This window comes from Miniopterus natalensis, chromosome 5, assembly GCF_054644295.1.
Source record: "Miniopterus natalensis isolate mMinNat1 chromosome 5, mMinNat1.hap1, whole genome shotgun sequence".
In the NCBI taxonomy this organism is placed as follows: domain Eukaryota; kingdom Metazoa; phylum Chordata; class Mammalia; order Chiroptera; family Miniopteridae; genus Miniopterus; species Miniopterus natalensis.
Window position 1 is genome coordinate 88041991 of NC_142085.1, and position 15664 is coordinate 88057654.

General features: G+C 57.4%; 1 pseudogene; it reads left to right on the top strand.

Annotated features, from left to right (window-relative positions):
- Positions 1 to 309: 309 nt before the first annotated feature.
- On the top strand, positions 310 to 15357 carry LOC148093159 (solute carrier family 22 member 1-like; annotated as a pseudogene).
- Positions 15358 to 15664: the final 307 nt, after the last annotated feature.

The window sequence follows — 15664 nt, forward strand, 5'->3', positions numbered from 1 at the left end:
GCTCACTCTAGGTCTGCCGAGCTTCTCTCAGCCTCACCTGGGTTCTCCTGTTCACCAAAGCAGCTGCCGTTGTGCGCGGTCCGTCTCACGGGGGGTGGGGTCTCTTGCACAATCTCTGAGTCTTTTATCTGAAATTACTGACCAGTCACCAGAGCTGCCTAGGTTCTGACAAAGCAGACAGAACAGTCAAGCTAGACTTCTCGGAGTCAGCGTCCTCCCTTCATCTAATTTTCTAATCACCCAGTTGCAGTTAGTGACTTACTATTTGTTAGTATTTTACACCGTTGTTGAAGTATCAGAACCACCGAGATGGCGCTTCGGACCCATCCCTTCCTTTACCCCCTCATCCGGGTGCTGGCGGGTTGGGGTCGCCGAAGCGCCAACCCCTGGTCCTCGGAACGTGACCTTGATTGGCAGATAGGTCCTTACAGAAATAACCAAGTTACAGTGAGGTCAGCGGGCTGGGCCCTAACCCACTATGACTGGTGTCCTTGCAGAGTGGAGAAATGTGGACACAGACACAGACACACACAGAGGCAAGAGGATGTGAAGACACGGGGGGAAGACGGCCAAGTGCAAGCCAAGGAGAGAGCCCTGAGCAGACCCTCCCTCAGCCTCAGGAGGAGCCCACCCTGCCCACACCTTGATCTTGGACTTCGGCCAAAGAGCGGTGAGGCAGTCAACCTGTTGTCTCGGCCTCCCAGTCCATGGTGCTTTGTTATGGCAGCTCTGGGAAGTGAATCCAGACACTAAAGGCCCAGCCCCCGGCCTCCTCGAGGGGCCATGGAGAGCGACCCACAGCTGTGCTGGGCTGAGGAGCTCTGGGGTTCTGGTGCTAGTCCGGGCCACTATACTGTGCCCATCACTGTCTTTTTCTGTGATTTATAAAAAAACATGGTGCATAAAATCCATTGGCTTTCTTGTCCGTTCTTTCAAAGAGATGGTCTTGAATGTCTGTTTCAGGCCAGGAGTCAAGGCACAGGGTGGAGCTGTTTCTAAGGCCCACAGTCCCCAGCGTCTCCCCTTAACTGCTCTGGGTTTTCAGTAGAGACCGGCCTGGGAAATGCTTTCAATCCAAGGTGGGGAAGTGATGGACCACCAGGAGGACACAAGTCCTTGTACTCTCTGCCCCCTGCTGTTGTGACAACGGCTGCTGGTTGGCTTTGAACTCACACCTGAGCCAGGGCCTGAGGTTCAAGTATGTCACCTGCCCAGGGGCCCCCTCACCTCCTTTGGTACAGTCCACAAGCTCAGAGCAGGCTGTACATTTTTAAGTGGCTTAAAAATAATAGAAGAACACGTGGCACATGAAAATCAGGGGAGATGAAAATCTCCATGTCCCTAAATAAAGCATTACTGGGAGCCCCCGCCCTCGTTCACTCACATCTCACCTGGGGCTGCTTTAGTACCAGGGCCTCGGACATGACCGAGGGACTGACCGCTAGAGCTTTGGTTTCTCGTGTCTGACACGTGGGTAACTCACAGGTGCTGGCAAGGGTCACGTTAGGGAACGAGCAACAATGCTCAGCGAGGCACCTGGCCGTCACCCTAGAAGCTCAGGACAGTGGCACCGGGCCTTTCCCAGGTGGCCTTGGCCACAGTCCTTGATTGCCTCTCCTCTTTGCGATTATGGTCACCTAGGATGTTCCAGCCACCTCTTCGTGCACCTGAGGCAGGGCTGGGAGGGGGAAACGGAGTGAAACAGGGCAAGGAAAAGGTCCCCGTTACCTGGTGGTGGTGGTGGTGGGGGCAGCTGCTTTCTCCGCGGAAAAAAGTCAGCAGTGGGGGGTCAGGTCTGGCTGGCTCGGCCTGGCCGCTGGGGAGGTGGGGATGGGGAGGGCGCCAGCTGTCTCCCCACGATGTGTGGAAAGCAGGACCTTCACACCCCGGCTACTTCCATGCGGACGACCCATGTCAGGGGAGCTGGCACATGTGGAACTCGTGGTGTTAGAAAAAGCCAGTAGTCTTACTCTTGTGTCACTTCCGACATTTCTGGTTAACAGGTGTGGGGGTTTCCCCCCCCCCAAAGCAATTCTCTGTGACACAGTGGGCGTCCTACACTTTAACTTGATCCTGACACTAGCTGCCTGGAGATGGCATCAGATCGCACGAGCCTGCCCCCCGCTTCAGATGCCAATCAGAAGTAGTAGGCCCCCAGGTTCCCACAGTTCTGCCCGATTTGGTTGCAAATCGGGGTTCCCTTGGCTCCTTCCTCTTGGATTTGATGATTTGCTAGAGCGGCTCACAGATCTCAGGAAAACACATATTTACCAGTCTATTAAAGGACACAATAAAGGATACAGATGAAAGGCCAGATGAAGGGATGTGTAGGGTGAGGTCTGGAGGGCTCTGAACCCAGGAGCTTCTGTCCCTGTGGAGCTGGGGTGCGTGCCCCTCCCGGTGTGGACTTGCTCGCAGACCTGAGAGCTCTGAGCCCTGCACCACTGGGATTCTCCTGGAGGCTTCCTCAGGTGGACAGCACCAATTACTCCACTCCCAGCCCCTCTCCCTTCCCAAGAGAATGGGGGCGGGGTGGGAAATTCCAACCTTCTAACCATGGCTTGGTCTTGACTGTGACCAGGAGCCCCTGAGGAGCCCACGGGAGTCACCTCATTAGAAAAAACCACCCCAGTCACCCAAGGGTTCCTAGGATAGAGGCAGACACCAAGATCATGTTTTCTACCCTCTCACAAGGTGTCCCTGAGTGCCAAGGGCCCGCCACGGGGAATTGTCTCTGCCCATCCCACCCCACACCCCCTGCCAGCACTCACCCTCTGGCAGAATAGAGAAGGGACCGCAGAGCTGCCGTCCCCGAGGGAGGGGCCGTGTTTGTTACCAAACTGCTGGGCTGGAAGCCCGCCCCCGGCGCCCAGAGACCAGAGTCCCAGAAACAAAAGGGGAGCCCGACCTGTGCCTCTGCTTACCTGTCCCTCCTGTGTGCACATGGAGGGCCCACCCCTAATGTCACGTGTCCTCCTGGGCCAAATGGGGGCGGGGAAGGGGTCTTCTGCCTGGTGGCACTTTGTTTTCTCCTATCTGCAGCTCTGGCCTGGGCCTAGGGGTCCCACCTGTGTGGCCAGAAGGCCCTGAGGTCATTCCCCAGGGTTCAGGTGGTTTCATGGCAGCCAGGAGCCTGCAAAGTCGGGCGAGGACGGTGGGAGATGGGTCTGTCTGGGGACCTTGGCTCTCGCACCCCAGTCAGTCCCACGTGCCCCAGGCCAGAGGACTGGTCAACTGTAAACCCAGAGGCTGCTTTCTGTCCAGTAGTGCTGTCGCTGACCCCAAAACCACACCAGCTACCATCCAGGTCCCTTCTTACTGACTCTGGGCAAGTCCCCTCACCATTCTCAGCCTGGGGCCCCTCGTGATAAAATGCAGGAGCAGGATGTGAGGGACTCTGCCTGCATTTGGGGGGTAGAGGCCTGAGGACCCGATTGCCCGCTCCCAGCTCTGCCCTGTGGTGAGCAGGTCCAGTGCTCTGTGTTTCCTTGAGGAGGTCGAGGTGGCCCGGGGTGAAGTCCTGGAGCCTGGAGCCCGGCCACCACAGGCTGTCCCCTGCCTCTGCCCCTTGGCCCCTGGGTGCTTGGGGCACAAACACCAGGGGCAGGGGCATCTGAGCCACTTGCCGCCTGCCTCACTCCTCCTGCCTTTCCTCACCCTCTGTCCAGCCCCCTGCACCCCGTCGACTTGCTGGCTGTGAGGAGCACATCAGGCTGAGGACCAGGTGGGGGACCCCCCTAGTGCTCTCTGCTGTCCCTCTGTGAGTCTGTCCCCATGGATGGTAAGCTGTTGGGAGTTAGGGACGGTCCCATCTCTGTGTCCCAGAGCCGAGCACTGCTTGAAATGTGCAGGGACTCGATGCGTATTTGTCGAGTCAACAAATGAACCGACACATGAGCCATGAGCCAAGACGGCCTCGTAGGCTGAACTCCCGCCATGCAGTGGTTCAGGCTTAATGACTGTGAACTTGGAAAGCGGCTGCCCCTGAGCCCCTGTCTTCCCAGCCGTGCACCAGGACGGTAATGGCATCTGTGCTGAAGGCTGTTGGGAGGAGGAATTGAGCCCCGAGCAGGTGCTCCTGAGGGGGCTGAGCCTTCACCCTGACAGCCACGGGCTTGCTGATGGCGGGGCCCGTTCACTGCTCCCCTTTTCCACGAGACTCTGGCTGTAGGATTCCTGAGAGACACCTGGAGACTGAAAGGCAAACACGTGGCGCTCAGCAGAAGCAGGCCTGAGAGCCGGGCTGCGCCCTGGGGCTCGGAGCCTACTACTTAAAGGGCTGTGAGCTGAGGGGCTTCACAGCTCTTGTAGCTGGGCCTCCTGGTCAGTTTTGTGTCTGATTTATCTGGATTATGAAAAGAAGCCTCCCTGCCCCCTTTTTGTCATTAATTCTCACCTGAGGATTTTTTTTTCCATTGATTTTTTTTTTTTAGAGAGTGGAAGGGAGGGGAGAGAGAAACATCGCTGTGAGAGAGACACATCAATTGGTTGCCTCCCACACGTCCCCTGACCAGAGCCAGGGAGCGAACCTGCGATCCAGGTACATGCCCTTAACTGGGAATTGAACCTGAGACCCTTCAGTGTGCAGCCAACACTCTAACCACTGGGCACACCGGCCAGGGCAAAAGAAGCTTTTAAATAGATCCCTCGGAAGAGCCCTGGAGACGCTGGTTGACGTGGGGCTCTGGCTCTTTCCTCCTGCTCTGAGAGAGCCGTAGTTCAGAGAGTGGACCTGCTTCCTGGCCAAGCAAACAATTTGGAAGCCACCCCCGCCCTCCACCCGTGCCAGGAGCTGGCGCCGCGGGTTCAAGGTTATTCCTAGTGGTGGGCGGCTCGGTGCATCGTGCGTAACAGCAACTTAATTTCAAACTGGCCCATTGCAGAGAAGCCCACAGGGAACATTGGTCCGGCCGCTGCTGCCGAGGCCAGTCCGTCAAACTGGTAAGGGTGCTGGCCCGCCGTGCCCACCGCAGGTGACGTCCTGGAGCAGGTCGGGGAATTCGGCCGGTTCCAGAGCAGCCTTCCTGACCCCGTGCCTGCTGCCGGCTGCCTTCGCCCCCATCTACGTGGGCATCGTCTTCCTGGGCTTCACCCCCGAGCACCGCTGCCTGAGGCCCGGCGTGGCCGAGCTGAGCCTGCGATGCGGCTGGAGCCCGGCCCAGGAGCTGAACCTCACGGTGCCCGGCCCGGGGCCCGCGGGCGAGGCCTTCCCCTGCCAGTGCCGCCGCTACGAGGTGGACTGGAACCAGAGCGCCCTGGGCTGCGCGGACCCGCTGGCCGGCCCGGCCCCCGACAGGAGCCACCTGCCGCTGGGCCCCTGTCGGCACGGCTGGGAATACGACACGGCCGGCTCCTCCATCGTCACCGAGGTGAGCGAGGCTCTGCGTTTTGGGGAGCGTGTGGGTTTCAGGGGCTGGGAAGACATTTGCAACAAATCCTGTGAGGTTTGGTTTCACGTCAGGAAAGAGAGAGGGACGTGTGGCATGGGTCAGGCTCCGCCGGGCACTAGGCATTCTTCCCTGTTGAACCCTCCCCAGACTCTGGGTGTCAGAGGAGGGCACTGAGTTTCAGAGAGGCCATTGCAAGCCAAACAATGCTGGCCTGTTCGGACATGGGTCTACAAGGAGCCTGGGGTTCCTCTTCTTTCTGCCCCCAACCCCAGCTTCTCCAAGACTCTGCAGAGTTTACCTGGGGTCCAGCTTCCTCACCATTGGAATTGGGGTTCCCCTCCCTCCTTGCAGGAGTCATGGACATGTGACAGCTTATTGCTGGCCGCTGAGGTGGTGAGGAGGCTGCTCTGGCCTGGGAGTGAGACAGTGTGAATCCCAGCCATGCCTGGACCCCCTGAGCATCACTGAGTAGGTTCCTCAGCCTCTCTGAGCCCTGGTTTCCTCAGCAATAAACCAGGGGTGATAATAACCTGCCCCACAGGGTTGTGAAGCTCAGCTGAGTCCTGTGAGAGCGCTGGCCAAGCAGAAACCGAGTGGCACCTGCAGCCCGTGGGGTGGGACCCTGGCATCAGGGCCTTGTTTGCGTAGTTTAATGGGTTCTACGAGCATTTTGCCTTACAGGGGAAGCGGCTCCTGGAAGGAACGGCTCCTCCTGAATTCTCCCTGCCCCTTCATTCCATTGCCCCCCATCCCCACACATCCTAAGCTGAAACTTGTTCCTGGAGAATTCACTTTATTTAAAAATATATATATATATCTTTATTGATTTCAGAGAGAGGAAAGGAGAGGGAGAAAGAGATAGAAACATCAATGATGAGAGTCATTGATCAGCTGCCTCCTGCAGGCCCCTGAGTGGGGATCGAGCCCACAACCCGGGCATGTGCCCTGACCGGGAATCGAACCCCGATTGCCTGGATCCTAGGTCGACGCTCAACTGCTGAGCCATGCCCGACCAGGTGGAGAATTTACTTTAGTTACTCATTTCTGCAGAAATAATCTTTAAATCAGCCATGCCTTGGACGTTGGAGCTTGCTGAAAGGAGGACAGGGAGCCACTGTGTCTGAATCAGCGTCACCTGCTGGGAGACGGGCAGGGGTCGTGGGGGAGGGAGGAGGGACGAGCAGTTCCTGCCCCCTCTAGGGGCCCTGCCCTCTCAGCTGCAGCGCCATCCACAGCGCCACACCAGCCTAGGGGCCCCTGACCTTGACCTTCAGCCCAAGGTGAGAGCAGCGCTCACATTACCGTTTCCAAACTCGCCTGATCCGGGGGTCACCAGGATTCTGGTCTGTGACCTGCTGGACAGGACCCATGGGGATCTATTCTGACAGGGACTCGGGTGGCTCTCTTGACTGGGTGAGCCTGGCCATCCCCGGCCTTGGTAAACCCAGCAGGGGCAGTGACCTGCCTTGGGCGCCCCAGGCTTTTCCCAGGGGCCCGCCCGTCCTCCCGGTTGCACAGACGTCAGGGGCAGCGGTTGGGTGCGAGTTTGGCAGGGCAGGGGACACGGCAGGTGTACAAGCCTCGCAGGTGAATCCAGACACAGGTCCTCCGTGGAGCCCAGGGCAGTTTTCTGGGGCAGGCGTGTTGGCAGGTGAGGCCAGAGGCCCTTGCTCCAGCTCTGTGAGGGTCTGGGCGTCTGCACACAGCAGGGGGCAAGGTGGATCCAGGACATTTCAGGGGGGCAGCGGGGACAGCTGACAGGGACGCTGATTGTAAAGATGAAAACAAAGGCAGCACCCAGTTCCTGCCCTGCAGTGACGCGTAGTTACAAGGAATGCCTCAGGGGCAGCGGGGGGGAGGCTACAAGGAGGCAGCTGGGCAGCTGGAGATACAGACCCTGGGCAGGCAGGTAACCTCTGGGGTGATCTGTCCCTGCAGGCAGGGGAAGCCCTGGGGAAGGGTGCTTCCAGCTGAATTTTAAAGGGGAAAATGTCAGCACTGGGAGGGACAGAGAGATCTGATTGGCAGCTGGCCGCCCCCCCACGCCTGCCCCCCGGCGAACGCCTCCTGGGAGCAGACGGCAGGGCCAGGTTGCAGGGCAGGCCACAGGGCAGGCTCACTGGGAGTTTCTGAACGTCAGTGGTGACATGGAGTGTTACCTATATTTTATTTTTAGAAGTGCTCACGTCAAGGAAGTAAGCGGTCAGTCAGACAGGAAGCCAGGCTGCCTGAGGGCAGAGCCCAGGGACTCAGTGATTGACCCCCGAGGCTGGAACCAGGACATGGCTCCAAGGGGCCACTTCAGAGGTTGAAAGGTGGTGGGTAATAAAACCTCCCGGTGAAAGTTGAATGGATCGTTACTCACCAGAACAGCTCTCACTCGATTTCTCCCCTTCGGTGGTCATGGTAGCTCTGTGAGTGAGGCAGGACAGGGAAACTGAGGCCCGCAGTTGCTGAGTAACTGGCCTGCCATCACACCCCACAGGGGCGCCTGGTAGGGAGGGGACAGGAATCCACAGGGAGGAAAGGAAGGGCGTGTCCCCAGGCAACCCCCTGACAGCGCTGTGCCAAGAATGGGAGGGGTGGGGCTGGCTTCCCCCCTCCAGACCCCCTCCTCTCCCCAGTGCTCCATTCTTCTCCCTCCCCTTCGAGCTCTAAAGAGGGGGTGATGATGCTTCCCCAGCTGGGCCTTCCCTGTGCCCAGGTGTGTGCGGCATCACCCATGCTGGTGCCAGACACATGGGACCTCCTCTAAACCCAAACAGAACAGACCTCCCCAGGCCGACCTCAACCCCTCCCCTCTCCTGGCTCTGGGTACATGGCCCCCCTGAGTGTCCCCCAGCCCCCGGTCCCTCCTGCACACGGACCTAGAGCACCTGCTGCCCCAAGGTGCCTGCTTTCTCGCCTCTGCGTCTTTGCTCTTCTAATGTGGCCACTCACAGCTCCACCATTCATGACAGAATTTGCATAATTACTGGTGGAATGTGCATGATTAAATATGCAATTAATAGGCACTTAAAGGTTTTTGACCAATTTTGGAAAACATGTCATGTTTCTTTTGTTACATTTTTTGGAAAATTACTTTGTGCCCGGCCTGGTGTGGCTCAGCAGCTGAGCGTTGATCTAGGATCCAGGCGATCGGGGTTCAATTCCCGGTCAGGGCACAGGCCCGGGTTGCGGGCTCGATCCCCAGTCAGGGGCGTGCAGGAGGCAGCCGATCAATGACTCTCATCATTGATGTTTCTCTCTCTCTCTCTCTCTCCCTCTCCCTTCCTCTCTCTGGAATCAATAAAGATATATTTAAACAAAAACAAAAAACACAACTATCCTTTAGAAAATACTAAAACCCCCCCGTTGTGCAGGGGCTTTGGTAGGTGACACGGGAAAGGGTGGAGGAGGTGAGACAATGCGCTTCTGACACGGTTTCTACATTGACAAAGGCGGAGGGAGCCTGCTGGCTGGCGCGGGGGGCGTGGGGCAGGGGCGGGAGACGGAGCAGACACATGCAGCGACATGGAGTCCAGGAAGGAGGCTGATGGAGGAAAGCCGAGAACCTGCCTGGCCAAGGGAGCCGCGCGTGCGGGCGAGGCCACTGCCGCCCAGCGGGCGCGGGCCTGGAGCCCTGTCTCCCCGCCAGAGCTGCGGGACGCGTGTGAAAGGACGCAGCAGCAAAGCATGCGGGGTGACGCTTTAGCCAACGACTTGCCCATTTTACTCATGAGACAAAGAAAGGAAAATAATCCTCAATAGTTACACGATCAGCGCTGAGCGCTCCCGGGAGAGCCGCTGTGATTGCTGGTGGGTGACTGTGGGGCGGCCTGTTCCCAGCAAGGCCCACCCGGGGCTGAGGTGCCACGTTGCTGCGGGACCAGGCGTCCTCCGAAGAGGGATGCGGTTAACCTCGAGAGAGCCAGTTTGCTGAGGGCAGATGAGGTTGGGCCTTGGGGTGGGACGGCTCTACCCCGCACCCCGCGGTCCCGCAGGGAAGCGGCGCTGTGTGCCTCCGATCGGGGCCCTCGGGCCACCTGCCCTGAACACCCAGCACCCCGCCTCACCTCCCTGTGTCCTTGCCTCTGAAGGTTTGGCTGGAACTTGTGTCTCCTGGCCACCGCCCTCACCAGAGCCGTCTCGGGGCCCTCGTGGCCATCGCCCCGGACTACACGTCCCTGCTGCTCTTGCGCCTGCTGCAGGGGCTGGTCAGCAAGGGCGGCTGGACGGCCGGCTACCCGTGAGTGAGCATCGCTCGCCTGGTGTCCGAGGAGGTCGGGAGCGGAGAATGGGTTGGGGCCAGACGTGGAGGTGGGTGTTTTGGGGGCAGGAGATGTTTGTGGGGTCCGGAGAGATGGTGGTGACTCTAACTGTATTTGTTATCTGTGTGACTGGGCAGGGCGTGGTCAGATGGCCTCCTCCCTCCCTCCCTCCCTTCGAGACACGTAAATAACCATTTAAACCAGATCAAAGTTTCATATTAACCAATCTATGTGTTTACAGCAGTGGGCGGGGGAAGCAGGGAGACAGGTGGGGGAGTATCTTAAAATTTTAAATATGAACAAACCAGCATCTCCCCCCAAAATCCAACAAACTCAACTGGTTTGAAGGACACTCAAGAGTTAGGAGAGAAGACATCAGAGGAAATAAGAGGAGATAAGCGTCTTGATTCAGGAAAACTATCTCTTAGAAGAAAGTAGGAATAAGGGTGCTGGGTGTCAGGAGCCTGGACGGTGACGTGTCTCCCGTTCCAGGCACAGAGTCCGTGGGCCTTGGCTACAGACGGATGGTGACAGTCCTGTACCAGGTGGCCTGTGCGGCGGGACCCGTGCTACTCTGCGGGCTGGCCTACGCCCTGCGCCACTGGCGGGAGCTGCAGCTGGCAGTCTCGGTGCCACCTCCCCCTTCCTGCTCTGCTACTGGCGCTGTGTGCGCGTCCATTCCCGGGGCCACGCTTGGCTCACTGAGGCGGAGCTCTGACCTCGGCCGGCAACCGGCCAGCCCCCAAATGGTCCTGGTGGCCACGTGCACAGGCCATTGGGGTGTCCTAATATTACAGGCTGGCCCACATTATGCAGGGAGCTCCCTGCCTTCAAACAGCCTCCTTCAATTTGCATCCCCTGGATAAAGGTGTCTGAACCCAGAGCCACAGGCAGGCATCTGCGTTCCCTGGGGAATGTGCATGCTAAGCCATCAAGAAACAAACCCAGCCCCAATGAGGTGTTAATCTTCTCAGCTGTGAGCACTTGGCAGGGTCGGCAGGAATAAGCCACAGACAGGAGTGTTCACTGTGGGGGAGAGGAGGGGGCAGCGGAGAGAGGCCGAGAGAAATATCTCAGCCGTGCACCTTTTGTCACCGTTTCGCTGGGGACATAGCTTATCTGTGGGTAGAACTAGGTGGACCCAATCTCTCTAAATGAAGGCTGGCCCCTTCGTGTGGTTCATTTATTCAGGAAGAGCCTGCCTCTCCTTGTCAGTGTGAAATGAGGGGCCGGTGGGTGGGCTGCTCCAGTCAGAGCCTAACACCTTGCCGACCGGCGATTTGGAGCCAGAACTTGCCCGTGTGGCCACCTACTTTTCTGCTCTTTTAAAACTCTAAATTGCTTTCAGGCTTTAAAATTTCTTAAATTAGTGTAAGTGCAGACATGCGTTATCTTGTGACCGGCCAGCAATATTCAGACACAGAAACATGAGTATACTTGTCACTGGTCAGCATTAACATCAGGCCAGCCCTGGGGAAAATGACATGTACTGGTGGCCTGTGTTCACAGGTGGGTGCCCAAGTCTCCCCGATGGCTGTTGTCCCAAAAGAGAAACATTCAAGCAATAAAGATAATGGAACATATCGCCCAGAAGAATGGCAAACTGCCTCCTGCTGACTTGAAGGTGACAAGCTAGCCGGGGGCTTCTCCTGTTGCTGAGTTTTGGGTTGGGTCTATGACTCTGGGGCTGCCTTGGGGAGCAGGGGGGACTGGCCAAATGTGGGGAGATAGGTTTGGAGGGCAACCACAGTGATGGCGATGTCAGGACCCCCCTCCCAAGGGCTTTCCCCCTCCTGGCAGCTAGGATATGGTGACGTTCTGACTCCCTCCTAGATGCTCCCTCTCGAGGAGGAGGTCACGGAGAAGCTGAGCCCTTCGTTCGCAGACCTGCTCCGCACACCGCAGCTCAGGAAGCACACCCGCATCCTGGTGTTCCTGGGGTAAGGGCCCCGCCTCACCTTCCCAGACAGGGGCCCGTCCCCACCTCCCGCCGGAGCCGGAGCCGGAGCCGGAGCCGCCGCACCCGGGTACAGGTCAGACAGTGGGACAACTCGGGGAAAAGAGAAGCGCGGCAAGGAACGTGAGGTGGTTTTCGAGTGGTCGGAGAGCGCGTAGAAGGACATCCTGTTTCTCCCCTGGGGACTGAATATGCAGGGAAGGCCCTGCTTTCGTAGGTAGAGGTTCGACATATGCTTGGTCAGCAGTAAGACGCGTGAAAGGAGGAAGGGCCCCCGAGGTTGCCTCAGAGCCCATGTGCCCACCTTGGCACCAGCCACGTCCCGGCTCAGCATCGAGGGCGGGTGAGATTCCAGCGGCTCCTGGAGCCTCCCTCCCTGCGGCGCAGACCTTCGCACACCCTGCCCGACAGTGTTGGTGCCTGTGTCCTCCACAGATAAGGACCCTCGTGAACATGTGTGCTTTCACCCACTCACCCCTCCCCTCCCCAAAGCCTGTGCCCCCTCCCAGGCCCCACCCTCTTTCTTCAGGTCACATGGGGGCGAAGGGACCCTTTTCAAGCTTAACTGACCTGGTCACTCCCCTGTTCACACCGTCCACTGGCTTCCTACTCCTCTGAGAGTAAAATCAAATTTCTTTCCATGGCCCAGGGGGCCCCACCCGCTGGGCCCAGGAGGCCTTCTCCCACCTGCCTCTTATTACTGCAGCTCGGGAGGCCCGCCCAGCACTCCCTGGCTTTCAGGAAGCTTTGTAACCTCTCTGTGACTCAGTTTCCTCATTAGCCAATGAGGTCAATAATACTACCTGTCTCATAGGCCTGTTGGGAGAATTCATGGGATAATATGTGTGAAGGGCTTGGATACAGGAAAAGCTCAGCGTCCTGTGGTTATTTCAATGTGCAATTCACGGGCCCTGCCAGCAGGTGGCAGCGCTGAACACTTGGTAACTTCTCTGGACACGAAAATCGAGGTTATCGCAGGTGCCTTTCTGTTCCTGGTTAACTGGCCAAAGGGCCAGGAGGGGCACCCGGCTGGTCGAGACTCACTGAGCGGCACCGAGCACCTTCCTTCTTTTCTTGACACTTTTGTCCAGTTGGGAATAATTTGGGGCTGGAAACAGAAACATCCCTGTGTTCGTCTGGGCACAGCTCTGTCAGGCCTGGGGTACGTCATGGGGAGCCCCAGCTGTGAGGTCAGTTTGGGAGCTGATAGGCTGGGAGAAGACAGCACCTTCTCATCAACCAAAATAACTTCTTATGTTGCAAATACTGATGTAACGGTCAAATGTTTCTAGCCTCCCAAATTATATAATTTTTCCAAAAGTGACACCTGGAAGTTTCTGAAGTCCCTCGAGTGAGAGTGACTGAGCCAGTCCCCACCTGTCCCTGTGCCACATTCCAGAGCGTGGCCCTTCTCTCCTGGACCACGGATGGGGGTCCGGCGGGGTTTGTGGTGGGAGAGAGAGAGTGGGCGCCGCTCGTTAGGGACGGTGCGAGGAGCTGGAGGGAGCCGCCCTGCGGACTCGGAGAGACGTGGCTGGTGTCTCTGCTTTGTTGTGTCTGGACACTTGGTCTTGGGAAGGTGACAGTGACGGCAGCGATAAAAGCTCGTCTTTCCCGAGGGCTTACTATGTGCCGGGAACCACACTGAGGACTTCTTGTCCATTAACTTAATGAAAACTCAAGACAGACCAATGTAGGTGCTGTTATTTTCCCACTTACAGGTGAGGGAATTGAGGCACAGAGAGGTTAGTTAAGTTCCTTGAGGCCCTGCCCCGTATACAGCAGCCTGATTCCTGCAGGAGCTGAGTGGGGGGGCCTGTGCGGCGCTCAGGGCAGGGCCGGGCACCTCGCTCTACAGTGAGCGGTGGCCGTCCTTGTCACCCGCAGGGAGCGTGGCTGTGCTCTCTAAGGCCCGCTCTCGCGTGTACCGTGAAGGGAGGTGCTCGCTAAGGGTCTTTCTGGAGCACCTCTTCTGGTTTTGATGCCCTCTTCTTACATTGCTCTAGGACCTTCTAAATCGTGACACATGCTTCTCTCCAGCTTGTAAGGTCCTTGGTCCTTCCCCCATGACTCTCCTCCTCCTCAGAGCGTGCCCTTGACCCCCCTCTCCTCGCCCTTGACCCCCCTCCTCGCCCTTGACCCCCTCTCCTCGCCCTTGACCCGCCTCTCCTCGCGCAGGTTCACCAGCCCCCACGCTCTCGCATGATAACTAAAAAGCCAGCCCTTACGGAGTGGCCATGGTCGACATTGGACATATATTATCTCTAAATCTCGTCTATAAGCTGGTACAATGATTCCCATTTTTCAGAGGAGGAAAACTGAGGCACGAAGAAGCAAACAGCTTCCCTAAGTCATGCAGCCGACAGGAGGTAGAGAGGAAATTTAAAAATCACACTCTTTCCCGTCCACAGTGGGGCCTCCCCTCATGCGTCATTCTCAAGCCCCCACTCTCTCGGGACCCAGCTGACTTATCCAGAAATGAAGGTTAGATAAGGCGAACTCTCCAGCCTTTTCAGCGCCGAGTCTGTGTTACCTCGAGGGAGGTGGCGATGGGGGCACAGCCCCCCCTTTCCTCTCCAGGCCTGCGCTGGCTGAGCACCGTGGTAGCTTGTGTCGGCCGGATGTGAATCGCCGTCATGACCCAGGTGGCGTGCCTGGTGAATGCTGAGCTGTACCCCACGTCTGTCAGGTGAGTGCACAGGGTGGCAGCAGGAGTGGCACTGGAACAGCGGTGTGCCAGCCCAGCTCAGTGAGCACCAGCACTTCCAGACGGCCCCTCAGGGCGCCTCCAGTGGCTTCATCCCTTCCTGTTGCGAGCACTAAGCCAGGGGGAGGATCGGCCACGATTGTGGTCCATGTACCAGCTCAGCTCATGGCCACTTGGGCTGTTTTGAGTCGGGTGGTTACAGTACAGTTGCCACTGAACATTCCTGGACATGCCTTTATGTGGCCTCTACCCGCCAGCGATCAGAAAGACACACATGGAAAAGTAAAGGACTAGAAACAATAGAGAGCACAACATAAAAACCAATGACAGGATTAAGACCAGACATTTGTCACATTTAAACAAATGTAAACGGTTTGTTGCATAGTTGAAGCACAACTTTCCTCCAGAAAGGATGACTCGAAAGAATGCCTGAGAGCACAGCAGGGGAAATGCAAACAGACGCAGCAAGAGCCGTATTCTTACCCAAGATGAATTTATGGCAAAAATGTATTTGCTAAGACGAGGAAGGCCCTAAGTAACAGTAAAGAAGGGATCCGCAGGGGCCTCATGGGCAGGGGCAGGGTCCCACCGCGTCTGCTCTAAGACGAGGTTAACGTTTGGAAAGCTGAGTCACAGGGATGCTGTCTTTTGTGTTCCCTGGATGTTGTCAGGAACCTTGGCAGGATGGTGCGCTCCTCCGTGTGTAACCTGGGGGGTCATCGCCCCCTTCCTGGTCTTCAGGCTGATAGAGCTCTGCAAGGCCTGCCCCCCGTTTTGTTTGGTAAGAGTCCGCAGGACCCAGCTCACCCCTCCTGCCCAGCCCGGCGTGAGTGCTCAGTACCCGACGGGAGCACCGTCTCCCCCAGCGAGGTTACAAGGGGCACCTGCGCCTCCGTGGTCCCCGGCTCACGCTGTCTCGCTTCATGGGAAAGACAAGCTGTCATTCCTAGAAGGTGGCCAGAGGTTTGCCTCCTCTGGCTCCAGAGCCCAATAACTTCTCCCACAGGACGGAACCTGAGGGACCTTCTGACGCAGCCTCCTGCTTTCTTATGAACTTGACTCCTGACTCTTGTGCATTGAGCATGCCATTGCCGGAGGCTTGAAGGTCTAAATTGTCACCCCTCTTCTGTTTCTGGATCTTATCAATTGAGAACAGATACAAGAAAAAAGATTGCTGCCACGCCTGGGCCAGAACACTCCTCCAGGGAGAGGAATCCACAGGGAAGGGAGGGAGTAACGAGAGAGGCCTCCGTATGTTAGCTACACTCTGTGTCATGTGTATGTTTAATAAGATAATATTAATGTGTAGTAACTGTCACATACACTGCAAATATATATATACACACCCTTAGTAACTACT